The sequence below is a fragment of the Dermochelys coriacea genome, chromosome 3, assembly GCF_009764565.3.
Source record: "Dermochelys coriacea isolate rDerCor1 chromosome 3, rDerCor1.pri.v4, whole genome shotgun sequence".
Classification (NCBI taxonomy): Eukaryota; Metazoa; Chordata; order Testudines; family Dermochelyidae; genus Dermochelys; species Dermochelys coriacea.
The window spans coordinates 117,091,893-117,118,389 of record NC_050070.1 but is presented as its reverse complement, the minus strand read 5'-3'; the positions used below and the strand labels follow the sequence as shown (position 1 = coordinate 117,118,389).

The following is a 26,497-nucleotide window of genomic DNA, read 5'->3' as shown; positions in this document are numbered from 1 at the left end:
GAAATCATAAAAATTTGCAGTGAAAGAGGCCTGACTGTTCTGCTTTAACAAGAATAATTTATTAGGTCATAGCAGTTCTTTCCAATCTGTACAGTGCTCCACCCATACATGGCTTTCCTGAAGAATTAAAATCATGGCAGAAGGTCAGGAAAAGAAAATATATTTCCTGTGTTAAATTTCTGTTTTTTAAAAAAATAAACTTTCAAATGTTGAATTGTCTGTGAAGGGGGTTCTTTCTTAAAATGTTCATGTTTTTTAGTCTTCATAAATATGACAGACTAACATTGGGTGGAGCTAGGAAAGTTGTAAACAGATGTAATATTTATCCACACAACATAACCCAGTTGCCTCTGCCCTGACCTTCACAACTTACTGATTGTTGGACTCTCTTAAGCAGAGACAATTAGTTAACCCAATATGTGTAGGGAGACTGTGATGAGGATGGATGGCCTCTGTAGATTGGCTTTTACATGAGATCACTAGACTAATTTCCTTTGTGTCTAAGCCAGATGTAAATGTGCATCTCCTTTTACTAGTGATAATAACAAATACAGGACCAACCTGTGGCTGTTCTGGTGAAGTTTTGTTCTGTTCCAATAGCACAAAACAGTTCCAAAGCCATCTTAACAGGCCACAGGAGAATTTCCCTTCGTAGGAGTATCTTTGGGAGTAGCAGAGTTGCCTTAATGGCTCCTATATCAACTTCCTCTCTGCAGCTGGTGTAAGATATGCTACTAGGGGATGCCTGAGCTCCAACAACCCCAGTCTGCTGTAACAGCTTCTTGAAAGCATGCTGCTCTAATTTATGCCAGGAATTGGCCCAATATCCGAACAGACCAGAATCAGAGAAGCAACGAGTATGCTTTTGTGCCCCCAGCCATCCTTCTGAGTTGCATCAAGCATTGGGCCTACTGACTTCTGTTGAGGTGAACATCACAATGTATTGACTTGAAAGATTTGTTTTGGGCAGTGTTTACCCCAAAGACAGTCAATACTGATGTAACCCTTCTGCCAGGTCAAGTTGATAGCAGCAAGCGAGTTCAGTACACAGGGGTTCCCTCTCATCAAAGCAAATGCAAAACTGGCTCGAGCCCCCACCCAGTGAACTGGGAAAATCTTACACACCCCCGTGGGCGCCTCAAAGAGGCAATACTTCTCCTCTTGTAAGCACAGAGTCTCGGTGTAGCAGAGAATCTTTAATAACATGAGGTAAACGACATCAGCATTAAATTGGGAAAATACCACAACTAGGGTTCATCAACCAAACCATGAGCAAAGACCCCCCCCCCAGAAAATTGGGCCATGTCCTTTCCCTCAGGTTCTTGAGTCCAACAACCCAAACATCTCTTGCGTCCAGCAACCCAAAAATCATCCAAAGTCCAAAAAATCCAACAACCCAAAAGTCTAGCCTCAGAGTTCAAAAATTCATCTGCAGAGTGTTACTCCCCAATCTGGGTGAAAATGTGTGTGTGTGTGTGGGGGGGGAGAGGTAAGGGGCACCTTACATAATCTGAAGCTGACTGCCCCACAGCTCCATAGGGTTTCACTCCGATCCACCCCATGAGCCGCTCCACCAGCCATCCCACAAACCACATTGCAAGCAGCTCCCGCCATCCCACAAACTGCTCCACTCCGTAATAGATCTTCAGGCTCCCCACTACTTAACACAGTGGTCAGTGATTTTAGCTCTTTAGTGATTTCAGCTTGTAGTAGTAGGAGCCTCAGTACTAGTGCACCATAAGGCCAAAGTGAATTCAGCTCAGCACCTGTAGCTAGACTCCTAATAGACCCAAAATTAGCTCTGATGTTCCACCATAGGGGGAGGGGGAGGGAGGTGCAATTGATGTTTCAAGCCCTCACAAAGGGACCCACACCACAAAGTACTAATACCTATCTCCAGCCTCTCTCAATTCACAGAATTTTGGAACCCATGTCCCTTGCCTAGCGAATGCTACTTAGTTGATGGCGAGTCCCTCCATCATAACAAAAGGCCAAGTACAGTTCCACTGTCCTTGATTCCCATAATCAGGATAATAACAATTTATTCTTTCTGCCCCAGTAACAGAGATACTGGGGATCCCATAGCAGCCAAAGTGACCATTTGGGCAGCAATGGGCTCATTCTAGGCGGGGTGGGTGTGCCTATGCAAATGAGATCAGCCCCTGAAGTTCTTTTCCACAACTTGCCACACCTCACCACCAGATGTCAGGGTGGAGCTCATCCTGACTCTGCTTTCACTGATGCTGAATCAAACAAAATTGTGTATACAGAGAGAGAGAAGGAATTTTTTATATATATGTGTGCGTGTGTGTGTGTGTGTGTGTATATATATATATATATATAGAGAGAGAGAGAGAATTATATAAATTCTGAATAATTTCATTAGGAAACATCTGAAAGAGACTTTTATTAAGGTTATGAATGTCTTAAGTGTTGACAATGTGTTTTCCATTATATAAGATGCAGAAGAAGACTCAAGTCCCTACTCCAAGGAACTATCTCAATTGATGAACAAATATTGTATGTTCAAATATACAAACTGGACTCTAAATGCCCTTGGAGACTCAGACGAAGATACTGTCTTTGAAATGTTTGGCTTTTTAACTATTGGGTGTCTGGTAGCATTTTTACTTAGATGGCTTAACATCTGTGGGCTTTATGGAAGAAGTAAGTTCTGAGGAGGGATTTGGAAGAGAAAAGGACATAGGCTTGACAGATGCATCCGATGCAGTGAGCTGTAGCTCAGGAAAGCTTATGCTCTAATAAATTTGTTAGTCTCTAAGGTGCCACAAGTACTCCTTTTCTTTTTGCGAATACAGTCTAACACGGCTGCTACTCTGAAACCTGAGATAGGGAAGGCATTCCAGGTATAGAGGGAAGCCTGAAAGAAAGCATGAAGACAAAAGTAAGAGGAACAAACTAAGGGGGTGAATAAAAAGCAAGGTCAGATTCATGGAGAGCCTGGAAAGTAAGGATGAGGATATGGAAAGTGAGAAGAAGCTAGGGGAAGGAATCAGATAGGGGAAGTAGAATTTGCCAAGGTGTGGGTGAGGAAGATGATTTTAGTTGCTACATTCTGAGTACTGTTGAAAAGAGTGCAAAGGAGATGGTGCAGACAAGAGAAGAGAAGGAGTTCGGAGTAGCTGAGTTGGGGAGATAGAATAATGGAATATCAGGGTTGGACGGGCCTTCAGAGTTCATCTAGTCCAACCCCCTTCTCAAAGCAGGACCAATCCCCAACTATAGCCCTGTGGGCAAGCATATTGTCTGTAGGAATAGGGAGGAAGTGTGTAATGTTGCAGAGAAAGACCTGGCAAGATTTTACAACTGCCAAAAGAAACAGAAGAGGTGAATATTGCAACAAGGTTCTGATCTTTGCTGATGAAGTGTGATTGGGAATGTTGCCAGTGTCAACAGAAAAAAGATGAGGGGGGGAGGAGGAGAGAGAGCTCAGTGGTTTGAGCATTGGCCTACTAAGCCCAGGGTTATGAGTTCAATGCTTGAGGGGGCCATTTAGGGATCTGGGGCAAAAAAATTTGGGGATTGGTCCTGCTTTGAGCAGGGGGCTAGACTAGATTATCTCCTGAGGTCCTTTCCAACTCTGATATTCTATGAGCTTTTGCCATGTGGAATTGGAGCTGCTGACTGGACCTCCAGGATGATATGTCAAGGAGATAATCAGAAATGTGAAACTGGATAACTTTATTTTAAAATAGTGTTCTAAAGGGATGATACAACTAAATGCAGAACAAATTACTATTCACCACTGAAGAGTCATTTACAACAAATATATTTGTGTATGCCTCCCAATTGACTTGCTGGGATTGAATAACTGTTTTATTGAACTCAGCTGCAGCCAGGTAGGGTATAAACAATCTGAATCATTAATATTACTACAGACTTGGGCTGAGTGGGAAACAGATTCCACACCTGTGAGAATTTTTAATATTTGGAAATTTTTGCTGTCTTGAATAGGGATAAAAAGTCAAAATTTTGAAGATTTTCACCAACCAAATATCAGATTTTTTTCCTGTTCAGAACACTTGTTTTAATAATTTTGAACCATTTAATTTGATTAGCTTTTTCCCTTAAAAATAATGTATATTTACTAAAATTTCAAAATGAAAAATTGTTTAGACTAATAAACTTAAACTTTCTGGAACAAAAATCTCAATTTTTTTTAAACCAAAAATTTAAGTTCAGCAAACACTTGATATAACATTAATTCGTGAAAAGTTTCACATCTGATGAATCGGCATTTTCCCGTGAAAAAATGTTTAGCTAGAACATTCCCAAAGACCCCTCACTATTTTGACTTCTGAGGTAAGCAGGAGTAAGGTTGCCAACTTTCTAATCCCACAAAACTGAACAACCTAGCCCTCCCCCTTCCCCGAGGCCCTGCCCCCCCTCACTACAGGGAGTTGGGGTGCAGGAGGGGGTGAGAGCTCTAATTAGGGGTGCAGGCTCCGGGTGGGGCCAGAAATGAGGGGTTCAGGGTGTGGGAGGGGGCTCTGGGCTGGGGCTGGGGGTTGGAGTGTGGAAGCAGGTGAGGGTTCCATCTGGGACTCTGGGTTGGGGCTGGGGATGAGGGGTTCAGGGTGTGGAGGGAGCCACGGGTTGAAGCAGGGGATTGTCGTACGGGAGGGGGTGAGGGTTCTGTCTGGGGATGCAAGCTCTAGGGTGAGGTCAAGGATGAAGGGTTTGGGGTGCAGAAGGGGGCTCTGAGCCCCAGAGCCCTCCTGCCTAGGAGCCAGATCTGCTGGCTGCTTCCAGGACTCAGCACGGAGCCAGGACACGTAGGGACTAGTCTTCCTTAGCTCTGCAGCACTGGACTTTTAACAGCCTGGTTGGTGGTGCTGACCAGAGCTGTCAGGGCCCCTTTTCAACTGGGTGTTCCAGTCAAAAACCGGACACCTGGTCACCCTAACCAGGAGAAATATTCTGATTTTGTCACATGAGCTGGGCGTTCTACTGCATGCTAGCTTATGTAAAAAAAATAACTTGCACAAACTGGAACAGGTACAGAGAAGGGCTACTAGGATGATCCGAAGAACGGAAAACCTGTCTTATGAAGGGAGACTCAAAGAGCTTGGCTTGTTTAGCTAACCAAAAGCAGGTTGAGGGGAGATATGATTGCTCTTTATAAATATATCAGAGGGATAAATATCGAAGAGGGAGAGGAATTATTTAAGCTGAGTACCAATGTGGACACAAAAACAAATGGATATAAACTGGCCATCGGGAAGTTTAGGCTTGAAATTAGACAACGTTTTCTAACCATCAGATGAGTGGAAGTTCTGGAATAGCCTTCCAAGGGAAGCAGTGGGGGCAAAAGACCTATCTGGCTTCAAGATTAAACTCGATAAGTTTATGGAGGAGAAGGTATGATGGGATAACATGATTTTAGCAATTAACTGATCTTTAACTATTCATGGTAAATAGGCCCAATGGCCTGTGATGGGATGTTAGATGGGGTGGGATCTGAGTTACTATAGAGAAATCTTTCCTGGGTATCTGGCTGGTGAATCTTGCCCACAGGCTTCATCTGATCACCATATTTGGGGTCAGGAAGAAATTTTCCTCCAGGGCAGATTGGAAGAGGCCCTGGGGGGTTTTTGCTTTCCTCTGTAGCATGGGGCACGGGTCACTTGCTGGAGGATACTCTGCAACTTGAAGTCTTTAAACCATGATTTGAGGACTTCAATAGCTCAGACATAGGTGAGAGGTTTATTGCAGGAGTGGGTGGGTGAGATTCTGTGGCCTACATTATGCAGGAGGTCGGACTGGATGATCATAATGGTCCCTTCTGACCTTAATATCTATGAATCTATGAAAAAATCCTACTTTTCTGAGGCTCTGAGGCCACATTTATGCCTTAGGTAATTTTAACTGTGCAGTGTATATATTGCATGCTAAGTTTAGACCTAGGTTTACCTCTTTTACCCCATATATTTTTGATGCTTTGCTTGCTGCAGTAGATTTTCATGGCCTGAGTTCTGCTGCCACAACGGTTACCTATACTTTCTGCAGTTGCCTCTGTTCACTCAGCAGCTGCTTTTAAGAATGACTGCCTCACCTGGTGGGCCCAGACTAATCAATTTACCATGGCTGCACTTACTGATCTGACCATAAATAGAAAGACAGGCTCAAACTCAGTTCCATTATTTTTTGTCTGCAGATCAGACCTGTTTTTCATCCAACTGGCTGGAAAACAAGCACACCTCATTTACCCAGCATAGTATATATGACTTTTCAAAAAAGTGATAGAGTCCCAATGTTTTTTCACTTTTCCAGGAACACATATATGCTTGTTTATATAAAATTTGAATTTGAAGGTCCAGTCTCGGCTCTCATTGGGCTAGATTGCTACAGGTCCATCTAGGTTTTTCTCTCCACCAGGAGCATCTCTCACTGCACAAGGATCTGTCACAATTGCAGTCCCTGCAGTTGTGTGCATTTAGGGGCTACTCCTTCAGTGGATCACTGAGGGGTTAAAGAGCACGGAAGGAGGCGAGCATCCTGGTCTGGTGAGAAGTCTGAGGGCAACAGATGAACAAGCTGCCCCATTCTAAAAGATGGTGCTGTCTCCTTGCTCACCACAGAATATAGTTAAGGCATCAGGGATTGTGCTCTCATCCTGTAATTGAAGGGATGGGATATATTTAACAAAGACAGCCTATTTCTCAAGTGTTAATTTCGCACTGGAGTTGAAAAGGTTTTCACACAAATCAAAGAATTGGAAGCCACCTGACAAACAATCAGTTCCCTTCCTAACTGTTCATTTTCTAGTCTCTTGTGATGTCTTAATCTCGCTAGATCTCCAGTTATGCAAGAATTCCAGAGTAGATAAGAGCAGAATATCTAACATAAAAAATTAGTAGGGAAGAAATCTTTAACAAAAAGTGAAAAACAGCAGGTCCTTTTTATACTCAATAAGGGAAAAAAGGAAATAGTCACTTTTTTTCCTTTGCAAGTTGCCTTTAACAATGCACAACAGTACTGCAACAAACCATATCATTCGATTTAATCTGCAGGGGAAATCTGGGCAAGTAGAGAATATTTGCTCAAATTGGAATTTGGCCAAGACAATGGGATTAATACCCCATCCTTTGTGGAAAGGACCCAACGATCTTTATCTTAGCCATGACCCTCAATTTCACACAGTCCTCGAAAGAAGGCATCTTTAGGAATGTACATTGCCAAAAGGACAATTAAGTAAATATTTATGAAAATATAGGGTAAAATCTTGGCCCAGTTGAAGTCAATGGGAGTTTTAACATGGGCTTCAGTGTGGCCAAGATTTCACCCATAGTGCCTGCATCTTAGGCTATTAGTTGCTTCAGACCAAATATTGATCTGTCCTATAGAATCTGGTCCTGGATGTTACCCCAGAGAGTTTATTTTTAAAGCAGTGACTCAGTAATAAAATGACACAGTCTCACTTTAATGATTACAGCGGTGAAATATTCCTCAGGCTCCGTTAGTTGGGAATGTAAGAGTTCCTGCATATTTACATGTAAGAAAACTTCAGACTCAGGAGCATAACACAAAACATCAGGCAAGGATAAGGAAGCACATGTAAGGTCTCCACTGAGTCCTTGGTTAGACTCTGCCAGTCATGGAGCACTCGTCCTTGGTAACACTTTTCCAATATACAGTTCTTTAGTATTTGTTCCTAAAAGAGAGATTCTTGTTCCTCCAAATTTAATAGTAAATTAAAATTTTGTCAAGATAATAAATGGATGGATTATTGGAATTTGAAGAGTGGAATATTTCTTTTAGGAAATCAAAGAAGTGAACAGCAGGCACAAGATTATTAAATTATCCTAATCTTTAATTATCCTAATCTACTTTCATTTACAAATGTGAAATTCCTGCCATTAGATTTTGAAGCAAAAGCAGCATTTTTTCAAGCTTGTGGAGAGAGACTGTCATCCAACTTTTCTCTTAATGTTTACAGGTGCTTTAGAGAATCTTCTCTCTATCCTCTTTTAGCACAACTCCAATTCTTCTCTTCCTAATGTGGGATGCAGATTTAAAAGCTTCCCCAAAGAGATCCTGTGGATGATGAGAGTGCCCTCTGCCACAAGTCTTGTGCCAGGTGTATCACTACTGGGAGGCAAGCACTGTTGTTTTTTCAGAAGCTAGGCCTTGTCGTTGCTAGCCCTGGTAGGTCCCCAAAATCACTCAGAAACATGGCTAAGGGAAAACGTATTTTACTAGGCGTGGCAGGAAAGGGCAAAGGTTGCAGATGGTTCCTGGAGATTTTCTGCCTCCAGTTTCTGTCCAGCTCCTGGCTTCAATGTGGCTGCCAGTACCATTTCTCCAGACAGAGCCCAGCATTCCTGGTTCAGGACCTTTCCTCTTACCTGGTCAGGGAGAAAGGGAAGTGCAGTGGTGCTGATGGGAGTTGTAGTCCCCTACTTAGCAGCTCCATCACATGATAAAGAGGAGTCTTTTGGTATAGAACAAAAAATTTCCACCATCCCCTGCTGATCCCATGAAGACTGCAAATCAAAGCTGATTCTCCTAAGCCCTGAACTCTTTAATTTCCAGGATTTCCTATTTTGAATCTCTCTAAATGCATAATAATTTGAAGAAGGCATTTTCTATCTCCACCTTATTAAGCCAAAAGTACTCTCTTAACCTAGTAAACATGATCATAGGTTAAGAATAGATTGGTTTTCGATTTTTCTAAGAATAAAATACTTGCGCTATGAATTCTAAATAAAACAATATAAGTTTCCTTGTGGTAAGAGGATCCTCTTTTATAATGCACAAAAGGTACATTTGCAGTTCATTATATTTTCTCTGGCATTAAAAAAGCTACATCTCTGCTAGATCCTGCAGGCTGGGTATTCTTTATTCTTTCTGAACTGTAAACTAATGCCAGATCTCAAGATCTTTACTAAGTTATTACTCTGCTTTTATTTTCTTATTTTTTTTTTGCCAAGGCAAAAGGAGCTTGTTTGACTAAGTAAAAATGGAGGAAAACTCAAGTATGGCTTACAGATTTGCCCATAGTGGGCATGGTAAGACTTATAAAGATACAGTAGAGTTCTCTGTGTGTGTGTGTGTGTGTGTGTGCATGTGCATGCATGATGTGGGCTGAAAATGTTCTGCAGTGATTCATGCTACCTCTGCAGAACTTCCTGCCTGATTCAGTATTACTTAATCTTGGCACTTCACTTTGTCACTTAAAAATAACTTGAAGAGAGTGGGAACAGTAACACAACATTGATTTTACACTGATTTCAATTGGACTAAAATAAATGCAGCACAACATCATAGTTCTGATAAAACCCTCTTCTGCTCTTAACATACAGATCCTTTCCCATGAATCTTATTTACCATAATTAATGCACATTGTTTTATTTGCACAAATTAAACTTTTAAACAGATGGATGTTAAACAGATGGGAGATGGATCTGTTTGTTTGTCCAGCACTCATCAGTACCATGTACAGGAAGTTTCAGACAAAAAGTTGTTTGATAATTTAAACAAAAATCAAATGACATAGACCATTCAATAAACCAGCAAGGACCTCTGAACTATGAAGGTGCTCAAAATTATGGTACCTCCTGCTGAGAACTACAGTAGCTGATCATGTAACTTTCTTTCTGTGGTATGTGTAGCTTCTAGTACTCACACAGTCCCATGCTTGCTCACAGTGAGAGTTACTTCCAGGATAGTGCACAGAGCATTACGTGTTAGAACAAGAAACACAATGAGGCATTTTCAGATAAGACCCTTCATCTCTGAAACATACTTCCTTTCTTGGTTCTACTGCATCTGGATTTTGTGATTTTTGAAGTATGCTGTAAGGCCCATTTAGTTTTTCAGGTCCTGATTGCAATGTTGTCAAACATCACAATATTTGGTAGTTTACTGAAAGCCCCAGTTTCTCAATTCATGCGATTACATGAAAATCCAAGCTTTAATTAAAAAAAAAAAGCTACTAATTTGCATAAGGTGGTGACAATAGCTTGCAACATGACCCTAAAGGCTATGACACTAGAAGACAAATAAAAAGATGCCAAAGTCATTCCTCTCAAAAAGTCATGATTTTGAAGTCAATCTCATGATTTTTAAAGGGTCTCACACACATTTTTTGAGCACATTGGGTTGGCAATACTATCACTAGCCCTGATGTGGGTTTGTGAGGGGAGAGGGGGCTCAAGGAGTGTTCCTTTTCATCAGTGCATGCCCTGAGCCAGGGTCAGGGACAATTGCAGTCCTGTGGTCAGGGGAGTGCTGAGACTGCTCCCTCCTTGAGCTCTGGAGAACACACCTCACCCCAGAAAGCATGAAGAAGAGGAGGGGTAATGGGTCCCTCTCCATCCCTGCTCTCTCCTGCTCTGTGGGTTGGTGGCTTCTTAGAGGGTGGGGGCACTAACAGTCTGCATCATCTTAAAGGGTGGTCCAGCCTGCACAGCTACCCTGTGTAGTAGGGACCTCAGGGAAAGGGAAACATATTCCTCCACTGAGCTCCTTATCGGTTTGGGCAGCCATACCACCCTCAGCTCAGGACTGGCCTTAGGCTGCCTAGGGTTGCCAGGTGTCCAGTTTTCGACTGGAATGTCTGGCTGAAAAGGGACCCTGGCAGCTCCAGTCAGCACCGCTGACTGGGCCATTAAAAGTCCGGTCATCAGCACAGCAGGGCTTAGGCAGGCTCCCTGCTTTCCTGGGCTCCGCGTGGCTTCCAGAAGCAGTCGTATGTCTCCCTCCGACTCCTACGTGTAGGGGCAGCCAGGGGGCTCTGCACGCAGTCCCCATCCCAGGCGCCAACTCTGCAGCTCCTATTGGCTGGGAACCATGGCCAATGGGAGCTGCGGGAGTGGAGCCTGCGGATGGGGCACCGTGCAGAACTGCCTGGCTTTACCTCCATGTAGGAGCTGGAGTGGGGACATGCCGCTGCTTCCAAGAGCCGCCTGAGGTAAGTACCACCTGGAGCCTGATGCCCTGACTCCCTCCTGTGCCCCAACCTCCTGCCCAGCCCTGATCCCCCTCCTGCCCTCGGAACCCCTCGAACCCAGCTCGGAGCCTTCCCCCCCACCTGCACCCCAACCCCCTGCCCTAGCCTGGAGTCCCCCTCACACCCCAAATCCCTCATCCCTGGCCCCACCCCAGAGCCTGCACCCCCAGCTGGAGCCCTCACCCCTTCCCGCATCCCAACTCACTGCCTAAGCCCGGTGAAAATGAGAGAGTGAGTGGGGGTGTGGAGAATGAGCGACAGAGGGGGGGTGGAGTGAGTGGGGGGACAGGGCCTTGGAGAAGGAGCGGGGCTTCAGAGGAGGGGTGGGGTAGGGGGTGGGGCAAGGGTGTTCGGTTTTGTGTGAGTAGAAAGTTTGCAACCCTACTTAGGCTTCATCTAGCCCTTGGGATGTTTCCGATAATGGAGGGTGGGTGATTAATACGGGTTGGGAATAGGAGGTGTTTTTATTGTGGGCTGGGAGTTTAGTGGTTCCTGAGTTGCTAGAATTTTGTGTGGATTTTTTCTAATAAATGTTAGAAATAATTTACCTCCAGTAGATCAAAATAAAAATTCAAACCAATGTACGGCTGGGGAAGAAGGAGATTAAACCAGAAATATTTTTCATGAAAAAGAAGACTGGAATCATTTAGAAAGGGTTGACTCCTCTTGCTCCTCTTCTGGTAGAGCTAAGTTTCCATAATCAGAAATGTGCAACTTTTGTCTTATGCATGAATGTTGCCTTATTAATCAGCTAATTGCCACTACTAACCAATGATCCACTAATACCATTAAGCACTACAATAATTTCAAAATCCTTAAAACTGATTATACCTCAGATTAGTGCAGTTGTCATGGGTTAACACCTTGTATGCCACATTTCTGTTAGCTCTGTTATTTAGTATGAACCCATTTCTTCCAAACTGTATATTAATTTATTTATATTTAAATAATAACAGTAAAAATGCCTGTTCAAAATGACTTCAGAGGGGCTAGTCACATGCTTAAAGTTAAGCATGTGCCTAAGTGCTTTGCTGGATCAGGGCCTGCAATAAGCACATTTTTGGAGATTATATTTATGGCTGGTTTAAGGATATATTTGGAAAAGTATAATTTACCAGCTGCACATAGATTTGTGAAAGGTATAAATCATGTTCTAATGAAATAACTAAATTGTTTGCTCCTGTTTACCCTTTCTGATAATTCAAAACAAAAGGGACAGCAGATGAAAATGAATGGAAACATAGTCACGCTTCAGGTCAAGCTAAGCATAGTTTAATTAGGTATGTTAAAAACATCTTTATGTACTGTATCAACAATGTGATATATTTTGTAAATCCAAGCAGATTTTGCTATGGCTTTACAAAAAACATAGGTTAGTCTGCATGTGGAGTATAGCATTCAGTTTTAGTTATCTTCTTTGAAAAAAGATATAGTTGAAAAATGAGAAATTTAATTAAAAGTTTTTAAAAGTTTAAAATATGAAAATATTTGCTGACCACAAAAATACTTGTGTAGGAATGCTTGTGAACTAATTAAATTATATGGCACATAGATGACAGAGTTGTCCTCAGACTGTTCCACACATGAAGGGCTTATTACTCCTTTCTGGTCCTATGTAAGTTGCATGATGACTGGCAAACATTTATCATTTGCCTTCAGGATAATTCATGAATACTCCGTTGGTTAGTTTAAAAAAATTGCATGTAGATTTGAGCTAGTCCAGTATATCAGTAGCGAACTGGAATACTTGCAATGAATATAGTTTTGCTTCAGTTCAGCTTAGAGTTCAATCAAAAGCCCACTGAAGGCAGTGGGAGTTTTTGGACTTTGAATCAGGGCCTTTGTATCTTTTGATTTCTTTTAGGAAGAAAAACTTTATCTCTATAGCAACTAGGAAGCATTAACTATTGTATGTAGTTTAGTTTTCAAGGGAGAAACTAACACATTAGGTTATGACAGGTAGTCATTTCTAGCTCTGTTCTTCTATTTTCTTGAATAAAAATATATGTGCAGCTTCTAAGCAGTATGCAAAAAATCTAAATGCAGTTGGGGCTGAGAGTGCTGTAAATAGATGGGTTGCAAAGCTGTGAATGTTACAACCTGCATGGCAGCTGAATGAAGTATTTGAGCTTTGTATGCTGTTGCAGTACTTTCAGAAAGACAAGTATGGGCATGTTTGTTTACTAGACGGTGTTTGATTTTCTGACCTTTGACAGATTAAGAAATACTGCTTTTCCCAGGATAGGGAAAATGACATCAAAAGAAAGAATTACAGGAAAAGCACTGCTGCATTTGAATACAATAATTGTCATTAGCGCTGGAATGGTAATTAAGTTGATGAAAAAGTGGATTCTGTACAAACTTGTGAGACATAATACCTGATTGATAGCCAATAGTAAAATAGCACTGTTAATAATAAAGAGGCCAGGTTCTCCTAGATTCTTACTCATGTAAGTAATCCCACTGAAGTCAATGGAACTTGTGTAAGAAGCAGTCTAAAGATGGAAGAATTTAGCTCAGTATTTATAAAGTGCTATGAATATCTCTGTTCTGTTATGTGTAGTTGGATTCTGGTCAGCCCAGGGCTGTAGGGTAACTGTACCAATAACACAATTATAATTAATACTCATTGTTTGTCCTGGTAAAAAAATAGGAAAAGTTATCATTTTAATTTTAAAACAGGAAAAGTCATGGCACAAAAGCATTATGAATAATATTAAGTTGGCATAAAAATTATAAGTCAAATAAACATTTACAGTCAAAGCAGTTTACAGCCATTATATTATTTGGCATATGCAGTTCGGTCAAGTCAAGCCACAGTGTTCTTATCAACAATGTTCAAGGCATGAAAACCTCCAGGAAGTTGAGTCATTTTGCAGTCCTCAACAATATGTGTCATAGTCCTCTTCATGACACATGTAGAAAACCAAATTTATAATTAATCATACAGGAAGTCTGCTCAGTAGTGAACTTACTCTCGTGACTTGGACCAAGACTTTTTCTGAAACAAACAAACAAACCCTGTTACAATTTCCATGGAGATTGTGGCTATGACAGACATACAGCCTTACCAAGAAGCTACAGGAGAACAGAGCTAATTCAGTATTTTATTTGAGCAAATACTTGCAGAAAAATGTCAGCATTATTTGACAGTACTAATAATCAGAAAATTAAAATGCAACATGTAAATATTAATTTGCAAAATGGCATGTAGTTTGGTTTGTCTCTGTTATCACAGCAATTTTCCTCACCTATATTTACAAGTGTTAAAGAAACTTTAGAATTACAGAAAATTGAAATACTAGCCAAACTGCTGTTATACTCCAAAAATGCTAATAATTTTTGCAAATCTAATTCACTTTCTGCTGCTATTAACCAATGCCATGGGTGCGATACCTAGGTAACAACTGTGGTTATGTAGATGGTATCTCTAACGCAGGAAGTGGAGTAATATAATTTTGTCCTTCTGTTTACTGATGTCATCACATCCTTCTGCAGTGCCAGTTTATAAAGAATTCCTTTATCATTTCATGATTCCTGCATAAAAATAATACAAGTGGTTAGGCTTTGCCATTTATTATAAAAATGTCTATAAATAAAAGAGCCATTGCTATCATTTTTTCATTGATATAGTCTTTTGCCAGAGCTGCATTAAACTCCTTGCATAAGGAGTTACCTATCAGCTACTATTGGTAAGGCACTTAGCCGAACAATGTTATATTGCATCCAAAAAACCTATGTTAAAAGAACATAAAGATTGCAAAGTTAAGCACTTAAATGTTAGGAAATGCTAGAATGAAGGGTTCAAAGTCCTGTGAAAAATGTAATAAATGTGACCATGTAATAAAACTAATACATACACACATACTACCTTGATTTGAGTGCTTGATTTTTCAACCTGAGTGTTTTCTTAATATATTTTAATGTAATTTCCTAAACTTTTAAAACTTAAACTTTGAAAACATAAAATCGCCATCTTGTGGAACCATACTGCCCCTCTCATCCAGATGGTGATTGGGATCTTTATACCTACAGTATAGTGCTCTGCCACTTGAACTAATAGTGGAATAGCCTGCCACTACAGGGGAATAGAAACACATACTAAAAAACAAAGGAATACTGAGATTTAAAAATAATGGTTTCAATTCCAGGTTCTGGAGGGGAGTGTTATTTAGTGGATACAGATCTTTCAACCCCAGTTTCTCCCTGTTCCCTTTTTCTTCTATTCTCACCTCCTCAGTCCTGTTATCCCTTCTGCCCTGTTCCAACTCATGCCCTAGTCTCACCCCCTGCTCCTATCCTTCCTCCCAGCTCCTGCCCCTGCTCCCCCTCTGTTCCTGTCTTCCCTCATCTGCACCTGTTTCCCTTCACTATGTTCATAGACTATCATCTTCTGCCCCCTCTGCTCATTCCCCTGTTCCCCAGCTTGGTGGAGATGGTGCATATGTAGTCTTGTCACCACGTAGGAACAATGAGCAGACGTCTGGCATGAAAAATTTCAACCCAAATGGTTTAAATTTAGCAAAGTTCAATTTGGCAATTACACTGTTCTGTCTGAAATGAGCAAACCTCTGTAATTTTGTTTGCCAATTAGGACATTCAGCTTATGGGTGTCTTTGAGGCGGCACCTTTATTTTCTTATTGTTTAAATAGAATACAAGTGTGATAGATAATATCAGAAGAAAAAATGGCTGTTTAAAGGGGAGATTACAAATAAATATGGTCTGATTCTCCTCTGACTTATGTTGGCTTTACACCAGATAACTCCATAGACTTCAGTGGAGTTACTCCTGATGTGCACCACTGTAACTGAGATCAGAATCTGGTCCATACTGTATGCTTACTAGAATTATTTATTAAAAAGATACCCGTGGATCTGCTTCGTTCTCGCAACATTGTAGACCAGGAGCCATTTTAATGAAGTAGATGGAGTTACAGCATTATGAGATAAAGCCAGGCTTTTAAGTGTTCAACTTAAGATGAGCTTTTAAGATGAGATCAGGCGTTTAAGTGTTCAACATGACAGCATTAGGACACGTTGCATAAAAATGCCTTCTGGGATGTCATGGAAGCACACTAACACAGAAAAGGAACAGACATGCATTAGACATAATGAAAATGAAAGACCAAGTACTGTTCTCAGCAGAATGTCAGATGGTGTCATACATATTCAGCATTAGCTCCAAAGAAAGACTTAAATTAGTATTCTCATTAGGTTACTGTAATATTTGTAAATTCAAACAAATACACTACACACTGAGTTGTTGGATGGTATATGATCTGTACGGCACAGAAACAGAGAAAATAGATAAAAATAAAAGTACTGTGTTACCCTACTTTATTTCTTAGAGTTCAGAACATACAAGAACCCAAAATAGAGAAAACAGGCAGCGTGGTACAACTCACCCCACCCTGCTTTAAGCTGACTGTTTCCAGAAGGACTGTACTTGCATGCTGTGTTACAGAGCTCTCTAGCCCACAAGCAGGACCTGGACACCTCTTCAATGCCCATAAAGTGATAGCTTGCAATTCCAGTGCAGCCCTCAAAACAACATACCATTCCCTTGTAAATTCCTTGATTAGTAAACACAATAATAAAAGAAAAATCACTAGTTTAACCTTAAGATAGGTCTGCAAATTTGTTGCAGCCGGTGGTACCTGCCAGGAAGAGAAAGTGACACCTGACTTTTGTCTGTGCTTTATTGATTGGATCACCCTGAAAAGGAACATTTTCTGTTACTACGTCCTCAGCCTCCTCTGGCCATCAAAACTCATAAAAGTTGTGCACCTGAAATGTACGATGGTGCTACTATGCTGATTACAAATCCCTATTGAAACCATAACTAGGCATCTGGTGCTTACTATCATTGCCATTACAATGTTTAGTAGTAATCAACCTATTCTTGCACTTGACCCCTACCCAGTGTATTTCGCCTTTGCATTGCTCCAACAGAACAAAGTTGTTTTAAAGCCATCCTAAAAGGGAAGCTTGGGATTTTCCTTTTGAGAATTCCCCAGTGGCATGTAGCCAGGTTACTCAACTCTGTGCCAACCACACTCCCCTTCAGTGGAGTCAGGGACAGATTGGGGCAGGAGGGGGCATGAATAGTGCATGCAGCACTCTGGTTACTATAGAAGTACCATTCAACATAACAAACAAGCTTTTAATAAATAGTTTGTTACTTCTTGTTGAAGTGTTTAGAGTCTTGATTATTTCACCAGACTACAGACAGTGCCCTACCATATCCTTGAGGGATGCAACCCCTGTAAGGGGTTATGAGTAGGTCTAGGGGGTTGTGATCACTCTCCTTTTTTTTATGGCTAGTTGGAAGGAGGGGTCCCAACATTTATTTTCTCTTGTGACAGTTGCTCTTGTTGAAGTGTAGCCTATTAATTTCCCATTGACCTTAGTTCTTTTCAGTGTGTAGGCCATAATATCTTTTTGGCAGGAGGAGATGGATTTCATTGTCTTGTTTTCAGTTTTGTTTAAAATACTTCAGGTACCCCTGCTGTTTATGTTTCAGTCTGCAGTTAACTTTTCTCAATTGTGTACCAATGTTTTCTTCCAGAGTCATTTTTTTCTTATGTGTATCAGTCCCTTTGCTTAAGAACCCTCTGTATTCTCTAAATACTTTGTCTAAATCCAGGTCCCATTAATGTCAGTGGCAAAACTTCTATTGACTTCAGTGGAGCCAGGATTTCACTCACTGTCTTTATGCTTCCCCAGTACAGTTCCTGATCCTGCACTGCTTACTCAGGCAAAACTTGCATTGAGATTGTGGGGAGCTTTGCTGAGTAAAGAACTAGTAAAAACTGTTGGATTTGGTAAGTACTGCGTTAAATACAGTGCAGAGTACACCCATCACATCCTTCCTGGGGAGATTCAAGATGTTCTTGTTTTCTTTTTCTTTTTAGAATCTATGATGGATGTTGTTTTATTTATTGTATGTTTGGGTGATGGCTCTGGGATTTTGTTTTGCTTTCATTGTTTTTGCACCTGCTCTGTATACAATCATTATAATCTCTGGTTTTGTTTAAAACATATTTGGTAACATTTTGTTAGGCACCCAGATGTCTTAGGCCCTATAAGTAATTAAGCATTGCTATTGTTGTTTTTGGTTATACTTCTTCAGCAGAGAAACATGTCCCTAAACAACAATACTTTATTATATTAATTAATGCTTTCACAGTGAAACAAATGTGAACCCTGCCTGCCTTTGGCTGTGGACATACTAAACCTTATATAGTTTCACATTTTTGCCACTTAAAAAAACCCACTGTCTCCAGTTTACAAATAGCAAAATGTAAGATGAGAGAGGTTAAGTGAATTGACTAAGATTACTCAGCAAGGGCCGAATCCAACTTTTGTTGAAGTCAGTAGAAATACTCCCCTTCATTTCAAAGGGAGTTGGATTGGTTCCTATATTAATGTCAGAGACTGGCTTAGTCCCAAGTCTCCTGACTTGCATTCCTGTACCAAATTACCAGACCTCAGTACCTCTCTGGAAGTTACTTAACTTCTCTGAATCTGACTCTCCAGTGTCCCCAGCCACAATAGGATTACCTCCAGCATTCTTTACCCCACTCTTCTTCCCATGTTGGAAGCCTGGAGGAAGCAGAAGGCATTCAGGCTGATTCACCTAGAATTCTGCCTCGTAGCTCAAAGGGCTCTTTTCTAAATTCTTGCTCCAAGCATCACGAAGCATGACTGTTTCCTTCACAATTCACTTCTCAATAAGGAAATGCCCAAGAGATAGAGATCACAAAACACACTCTAAATTAAATGTGTTTAAGACTGGATTGTACCTTTAGATATAATCCTGCATAAGGGCCAGTGTGTAGTTGTACTGCCTGAGAAGGAGCCCTAAGAAAAGACTGTGAAAATCATAATTCCTTCCCTGCTTTGCCCTTTCCCCACAAATCCTTTGCTGCCATAGAGAAAAAATGATGAGTAGCAAGGAGGTACAGGGCTAATAAGCCTTTTTATTATATCAGTCAGTTACCCACAATGACCTTGTTGTTTTCTTAAGATTAGTTGCCTTATGTCATTAAAAAATAACATATCATGTTGTTGGCTTTTAAAGGAGGAGAAGAATTATTTGCTTCCACGCCCTATTCTCTCTCCTCCACTATTTCTTCAGACCCAGAACCCTCAGGCTTCTTCATTGTGGTGACCTTCCTGCTGAGGAGAACTGGCTGGAACTCCCTGTGGAATTAATCAGTGCTACTTCTAAGCTGGCCAGGGAGTTGATGCAAGAGATGTGAGGCTACTTCCTTTCCCCCTAGGGGCAGAGTGTACTGCCTCTGCAGCAACCCCAGGAGCTACTCCTATTAATTTATTGGAGATTTTTTGCTTCCAGGCTACAAATACTGCTACACATTTCATATGTTATTACTAATTTAGTGTGGGATTTTTTGGTTATCTGTACTGGGACACTTGTGGACTAGTACCACTGAAAGGGGTATTTGGGGTATAAGCTAGACTGAGTAATATATGTGCACTATATTGCTTACTATTCAGGGGGCTAGCAGCTATTTGATCTCAACATGATCTACTTTTAAACTACGTTTGTTAGAATAGTGTTCATAGGCAGAGTTTACAAGCAAGTTGAAAGTTAGGAATACAAATATATATGCCAGCCTTAATTCTTGCATTTCCAAACTTTTGAGTGCTTGACTTTGTAACCTTAATAATGTTTTTTAACATATTTTTGTGAGTAGTTTCCTAGGATTTTTAAAAAACAAACTCAAAAACCAAAAATTCCATCCTGTGGAATGCCTCATATTGACACCTAGAAGGATCTTCAGCAAGGCCGGAACCTTTAGATCTACCAAATAGACCTCTGCCACTTGAGCCAATGGAGTAACTGATCGCAGTAGTAGTTGAGATCTCTGTGTGGACCAGCACTAGAGGGAAATGAAACACACATTTTGTCAGCAGGTTTCACAAGTATTTTCTGACAGTAGAGGAATGATGAGACTCAGGAATCCTGGGTTCCATTTCAGAGTCTGGAGTGGAGTCTGTTCTAGTGAGGCAGACTCTGATCTATTCTGACCTGTCCCTTCCAAGGTTTCCCTGTCCCAGTCTTGTCTTTTCTCCTCCCCTGGCCTCTTGTCCGAGTCCCATTATCTTTGCCGACTCAGTTCCCATTTCTACTCTTTGCGGTTCTCAGTGTAGTCCTAGTCTCCTTGCCCAGCCAGTCTTAGTCCCTGCCTCTGGGCTTGCTCTCCAAATCGTAGAAGTATAGGACTGCAAGGGACCTCATTAGGTCGTCTAGTCCAGTCCTTTGCACTCAAGGCATGTCTAAGTAATAACTCGACCATTCCTGACAGGTGTTTGTCTAAATCCCAAAGTCCTCCCTGATTCTTGGTCTCTCCCCGTCCAACACCCAGTCCAGGTCTCCTTCCCCAGCCAGCCCTAGTTTTCTCCCCTCCTGCTGCAACTCTGTTTGCCCATCTGGTCCATTTCCTCCACCTTGGCTCCCAATCCCAATCTCCTCTCAATGCTCCTCTTCTTATCTCGGTCTCCACCCCACCTCCTCCCTGACTCCATATCCTAGTCTCTGAACCCAGCCAGTGCTAGTTCTCTTCCCACAATCCATTTCCTTATCAGATCTGTCTCTGCTCCCTCCCACCCTCCACAGGTGCCTAGTCCCAGATTTCTTGACCAGTCAGTCCCAATTTCCCCTGTCACCTCTGTTCCTCAGCTGATTTCGTTGCCCACCCATCAGTTGGTTCCCAGTCTCCACTCCCCATTCACCCCTCAGTTTCTTTCACCAGCTTCCAGTCCCAGTTCTCCCCCTCAAAGCCCGCAGCCTCCAGTCTCCTTGCCCAACCCAGCCCATCTTTCCAACTCACCTGATCCTGGATTGCCCTCTCCCTTGGCTCCCAGTATCCTGGCCCAACTAGTCCCAGTCTCCCACTCCAATTTCCAGTCAAGTTTCTCTCCCACCCCTTCAAGTCCCAGTCTCACCACACTCTTTTCCTCAATCTACTCCTGTCCCTCTCCCTAGTTCAGCTTTTATCCTCTCCACATTTGAATCAGAAGGCTACCTCCTCCATGCTCCCTTGGTGCCGGGGTGGGGTATGTGTGTGTGTGTGTTATTGAGAACACAGGCAACAGGCTCCCTGCTATCAGTTCCAGTGCCCGGCCCCAGTCTGTCACAGATCAGCTTTTAGAGGGAAATCCTTCTGTGCCCCCCTAGCTGTGGGCTTGCTGCATGCTTAATCACTCTGTGGTGATGGTGTATGCACTGTATAATCAGCACTAGTAGCTATGAGAAGATGGAATATGCTCAGTGAGGTTGGAGTCTTCAACTTCTACTGAGCATGTGTAAACTGCAAATTTTCAGAGGCTTATCACTTGGCCACATTTTTATGGGGAAGGCAGAAGGCACATCCCTGATAGAAAGGCCAACCGCTGCCACATTTTCAAGTTCTACTCCAAAGTATAGGGGTTGATAGAGCATTTCAAAGAAAAGGTTTCAAGAATTTTTTTAACCTGGGCAAAATTAGATATATTTTTTCAAGCTTCATCCTCTGATATGGCTGAACCATTTTGGCTGAAAATTTTATATATATGAGGCAGACAGCTGGGGGCATGGAAAATTTAAGCCTAAATTGTTAAAGTTTGGCAAAGTTGTAAAGCAACTGAAAACTGCATCTTTTAATGGGAAGTGTCAGGGAATTTTAATAACATGGAGTGCCAATAGCCCTGCCTATAGTAACAGATATGGCACAAGGCAATGAGATACAAATATATGAATAAAAAATGTAAAAAAACAAACAAAAAAAAGGCATGAGGGTGTGGACAATGACAATCTAAAATTAAAAGAGAGTTTTGACATACCTATATCACATATGCATGTATACATCTACAGCTATATATGATTACCTATATGAGTAGACAAAAAGTATTGTACTTTTCTAGAAGATTTGCTAAAACATTGCATCTAATAAATCACCACTGGTTTTATATCTAAACCACCACTCCTTCTCTCAGGTAGAACTGGTTATAACAGAAAACAGTTAGAACAATATTGAGCAACTGTGTAGCCTGCCACCTCTTCACCTTTCTGTAACAAAATCTTCCATAAATATCAAGTTTTCATTTAGACTAATCAAAACATGAGCAGATATTGTATCTCAATACCTCATCATGGAAAAGAAACAGAATTCAGTTTCTCAGATTTAGATTGTAAGCATTAGGCAGTTCTTCTGTTGAATTGCCACCATTGCTCAGGCAGGGCACTGGCTCCCTCCTATTTAATTTATCCAGGGAAATGTACTGTGCCTGACACATATTCAGACTATTTAAGAAATGAGATGCTTTCAACCAAGTATCTGTATGTTAATTTCAAAGATGTTCCCAGTGAGGTGAGGACCTCCCCAGCCCTATCAGAACTTAAGAGTTCCTGGACAATATTTCCAGTGCAGCTTTCACTTAAAGAGCTAATTGACAAGAGTGGTACCTTATCAGTGAACAGAATTTTCAAAAAATTACACAAGATGTGTCACTTTTCCATGGCTCTAAAGATATATGCTGTGGTAGTCACCAAGATAACTATGATCCTATTAGAATTTGGGTTGGAGATCAGGCTGTGTGCCTAATTAAACTTTGTTTTGGCACTGACATCTTGGCACATTGTATACACTGCAGTTTATGTTCCTACCTGATGTCCGTTTGGCAACTAGTATTTCTTTCCACAAGCTCTGCTGATGGGTTTCATTGTAGAACTCAGTGGGATCTGTGATTGGATGCCAGAAAGTTAGTGCTGCTTTAACCTTTTATCATTCTTCACTTACTTTTCCTTTAATTTGAAGGTGTTTTTGTGATTTTGTTGAGATGTTTTTAATTGCCCATTGTGTTTCTGTAACTGGTCAGAATTTATAAGCAGCATAAAGAAAAATTCCACAAAAATGAATGGTTTCAGAGTAGCAGCCGTGTTAGTCTGTATTCGCAAAAAGAAAATGAGTACTTGTGGCACCTTAGCGACTAACAAATTTATTAGAGCATACTGTAGCTCACGAAAGCTTATGCTCTAATAAATTTGTTAGTCTCTAAGGTGCCACAAGTACTCATTTTCTTTTTACAAAAATGAATGGAGTTGATTGAATTGTTCAAAGTTCTAAAGAATGAGGTTTTCAATTTATTTGTTATGGATCCAAATTGAAACTCTTTCTCATGTGAGTAATCCCAGAGATTTCAATGGGATCATTCTCGGGAATGACAAGTAGTTGCGTAAGGTTTTCTGTATTGTGCTATGTGGGTGTTTCTCTCTACAGTTATGGTGAGGGGAAAAAGAGTTATAAACTATATAGATTTGAATATGGGCTTGCTGGGAGCTGTTGTCCTCAGGGAACAAGAATTATGTTGGTAATACAGCATTTGAACAGTTTTAAAGACACATGCGAGGTGGAAGATTAAATCTAGTAGCTCAAGGTAAATAGGGCCCCATCCCTGTAGTCAATGGACAATGCTTTGGTGAAAAGGGAATTCTCTTGCCCTTTTTATCAATTTCATGGATGCCCACAGGGCTCTGAATAGCAGCTATGAAATTGACTGTAGTTTTCTTGTGTTTTTAAAGAAATTGTATATTCTGCAGAAATTGATACCTTAGGCTTCCACACTTATTAGGAAAACTTTTCCTTACTATTGGTGATTGGGTAAGTGAATTTTTCAAGCTTTGGAATAGCAGTTTCATTATTTTTCTTTCTTTATTCAAATCAGGTAAAATACAGACCAGGAAATACATAAGCTACATTGACTATTGTACTATAATGAAAAGTGTACATAAACATACTAGTTCTTCAAGTGCTTGCTCATGTCCATTCCATATTAGGTGTGTGTGCTCGCCACATGCACTGGTGGCAGAACTTTTCAGCTCAGCAATATCTGTAGGAGACCGGCTCTGGTGCCCTCTTGAGTGGCGCCCTCATGGCATGGTATAAGGGGTGCCGCCGGCTCTCCGCACCCTCAGTTCCTTCTTGCCACCAGTGACGGTGCTGGAACATCTGCTGCTTTGGCTAGCGTTTTGTTTTCTATTCTTGTGAACTTTGAAAACGGGTAATATAGTTGTATATAATTAGTAGTTTCTTAGTTACCCTTAGTAGTAGTTCTCAACTTTTCATTAGTCTCAAATGGGACTCAGCTGGGGGATGGGGCATGGCCTGGTCCCCAGGCTTTAAGCCCTGCAATCACTGGAAATGGCCTATGTCCGTCAGCGATCCACATACCAACTGCCTAAGATATTTAGGCGAAGGGCACGTAAGTGACAAGTGCCATACCTGCAAGTCCTTTAAACCTAGGGCAAAGAAGGAGCACGATATCCATCTGAAAGCACTCCTAATGGAATCAGCTACTCACTCCAGCACCGGAGCAGTGGACCGACTCCACACTGAGCAACGCAGCCTCCGTATGCAGTGCTCTGCCGGTGCTGTCCACAAGCTGGCATCAGTCCCTCTTCATGGCTCCGGGGAAGAAGCCGTAAAAGACTGGGAGGGGAAGTTCTCCTACCTCCCGTAAGGGAAAGGAGAGGGCTGGGGGTGAGCCACGACCTTTGCCGGGCAGCTCAACACCTCTTTGGGAAGTTGGGCCCCAGCTCAAGTTGAGTGGTGCAGCCAATCCCATGCTTCGCCTGTCACCCCAGATAGCGGTGCAGGCCCTAACCAGCTTCAGGTGCCATTGATGCCCGAAGCTCTTTGAGCAGCTCAAGAGATCCTGACGCTCCTGGTGCTGCCTACACCGGCTCCCCCGTACCCTGGTCTTGGGGAAAACCTGGGTTGGGACCTATGTGTGTGTTCCTGCCTCAGTGGTACCGATCCCCATTGAAAAGGACATCCCACCAGCATTTGCCTGCCCGAAGCCGTCATGTCTCAGGACTGGAGAGGCAGGCTCAGTGGAGCCCTCTTCAGTCCCTGAACTGGGGGGCACCGATCGAAGGACTCGAGGCGTACCTCACCAGTAGATTGGCACAGACCCTCTGAGGCATGAGCCATGTGACAAGAATTCCAATAGCAGCCCTGACCATCTCCAAGGGCCCAGGACTGATTGGACACCAGAGACCGCTGATTGCTGGGCCATCATTGCCTGTCTCCAAGAAGGAGATCGCCCTACTCAGGACGATCCTCCCAGCAGCTGGCCCATAGTAACTCTTGATCCTGTTCGACATCCTGGTACTGGTTGAGAGCCCGACCAAGTCAGTCTTGCTCAGACAGGTCGGCACCAGTTGGACAAGAGCCACTGCTAGCCCGAACCTGGTCGCCCAGTACTGACTGCAGTGCTGGTAGCTCCTGCTTGGAGTGAGGTTCCCTGACTGCAGGACAAGCCCCAGTACTATATTATTGGCACTGAAACCTGTCCCGTGGCCCTAAGCGCAGTGTCTGGTGTCATGGTATCCATGGAACCCTTGGGAGTTCTCCCAACCTTCCCAGGCTGCTTGATTAGTGTTGGGAGTCTTGGAGAGGCCAGTGGCCTTGATATCTCATCCTCCTCCAGTGCTCAAGGCTTTGGGGGGTAGGAACCCGCAGGTCCAGGAGGACCCGGGGAGCAAGCCGCTGGACCACCAATGGATGTGGAGGGTCCAGTGGCACCGGCATTGCCCTTGTCATCGCTGGACAAGGCTATCACGGAGCCCCCTCACCCAGTTCCTCAGGATGATGCCAAAGTACACCAGGAACTTTTGAAGAGGGTTGCTTCTAATCTCGGGCTTCAGGCAGAGGAACTGGAAGAGCCCTCGGACTCTCTGTTTGACGTCCTCTGCTCCTCGGCCCCTTCCAGTGTGGCTCTACCCCTTCATGAAGGGGTTTCCAAAATCACTAATGCCCTGTGGCAGACCCCCTCTTCCCTGGCCCCTATCTCAAAGGGCCGAATGCAAGGTCTTCGTGCTAACCAAAGCATGAGTACTTATACACCCATCCACCCCCTAATTCCCTTGTGATTGAGGCGGTTAACCACCAGGAGAGGAAAGGACAACCTGGTCGACCAGCTGGAGCCGGTTCGCACCGGTTTGCTAGAACTGGTTAATATAAAAACCCTTTTAGAACCGGTTGTTCCGCAAGGGACAACTGGTTCTAAAAGGGCTTCTAAATTTAAACGGCCAAAAGTGGCGCCTTAGGCGCCGACTCCATGAGTGCTCCAGCCCTGGAGCACCCAAGGGAAAAATTTGGTAGCTGCAGAGCACCCACTGGCAGCTCCCCGCCCCACCCCCGGCCCCAGCTCACCTCCGCTCCGCCTCCGCCTCCTCCCCTGAACGCGCTGCCCTGCTCTGCTTCTCCACCCCCCCAGGCTTCCCGTGAATCAGCTGTTTGCGCAGGAAGCCGGGGCAGGCTGAGAAGCAAGCAGCGGCTTCGCACTCAGGCCCAACAAGGCGGAGGTGAGCTGGGGCAGGTGGACGCAAGGAGGGCCGCTTGCGCCACAGCAGGTAACCTGGGGGGGGGGCAGGGGAACCACTCCCCGCCCCAGCTCATCTCCGCAACCCTCGGCCTGAGCGGGAAGCCGCCACCTGCTTCTCAGCCCTCCCC

The 26,497-nt window shown here is 42.7% G+C and overlaps 1 protein-coding gene and 1 long non-coding RNA gene across 2 annotated transcripts in view; one reads left to right on the top strand and one right to left on the bottom strand.

Annotated features, from left to right (window-relative positions):
• SYNE1 (spectrin repeat containing nuclear envelope protein 1) overlaps positions 1-26,497 on the top strand; it is a 507,598-nt gene that overhangs the window by 38,703 nt on the left and 442,398 nt on the right.
• On the bottom strand, positions 1,312-26,208 carry LOC122459385. The gene is made up of 3 exons (XR_006280039.1): positions 26,198-26,208; positions 11,561-11,562; positions 1,312-1,531 (listed from the first exon to the last, which is right to left on the bottom strand). It is a non-coding gene; the product is annotated as an uncharacterized LOC122459385 (long non-coding RNA).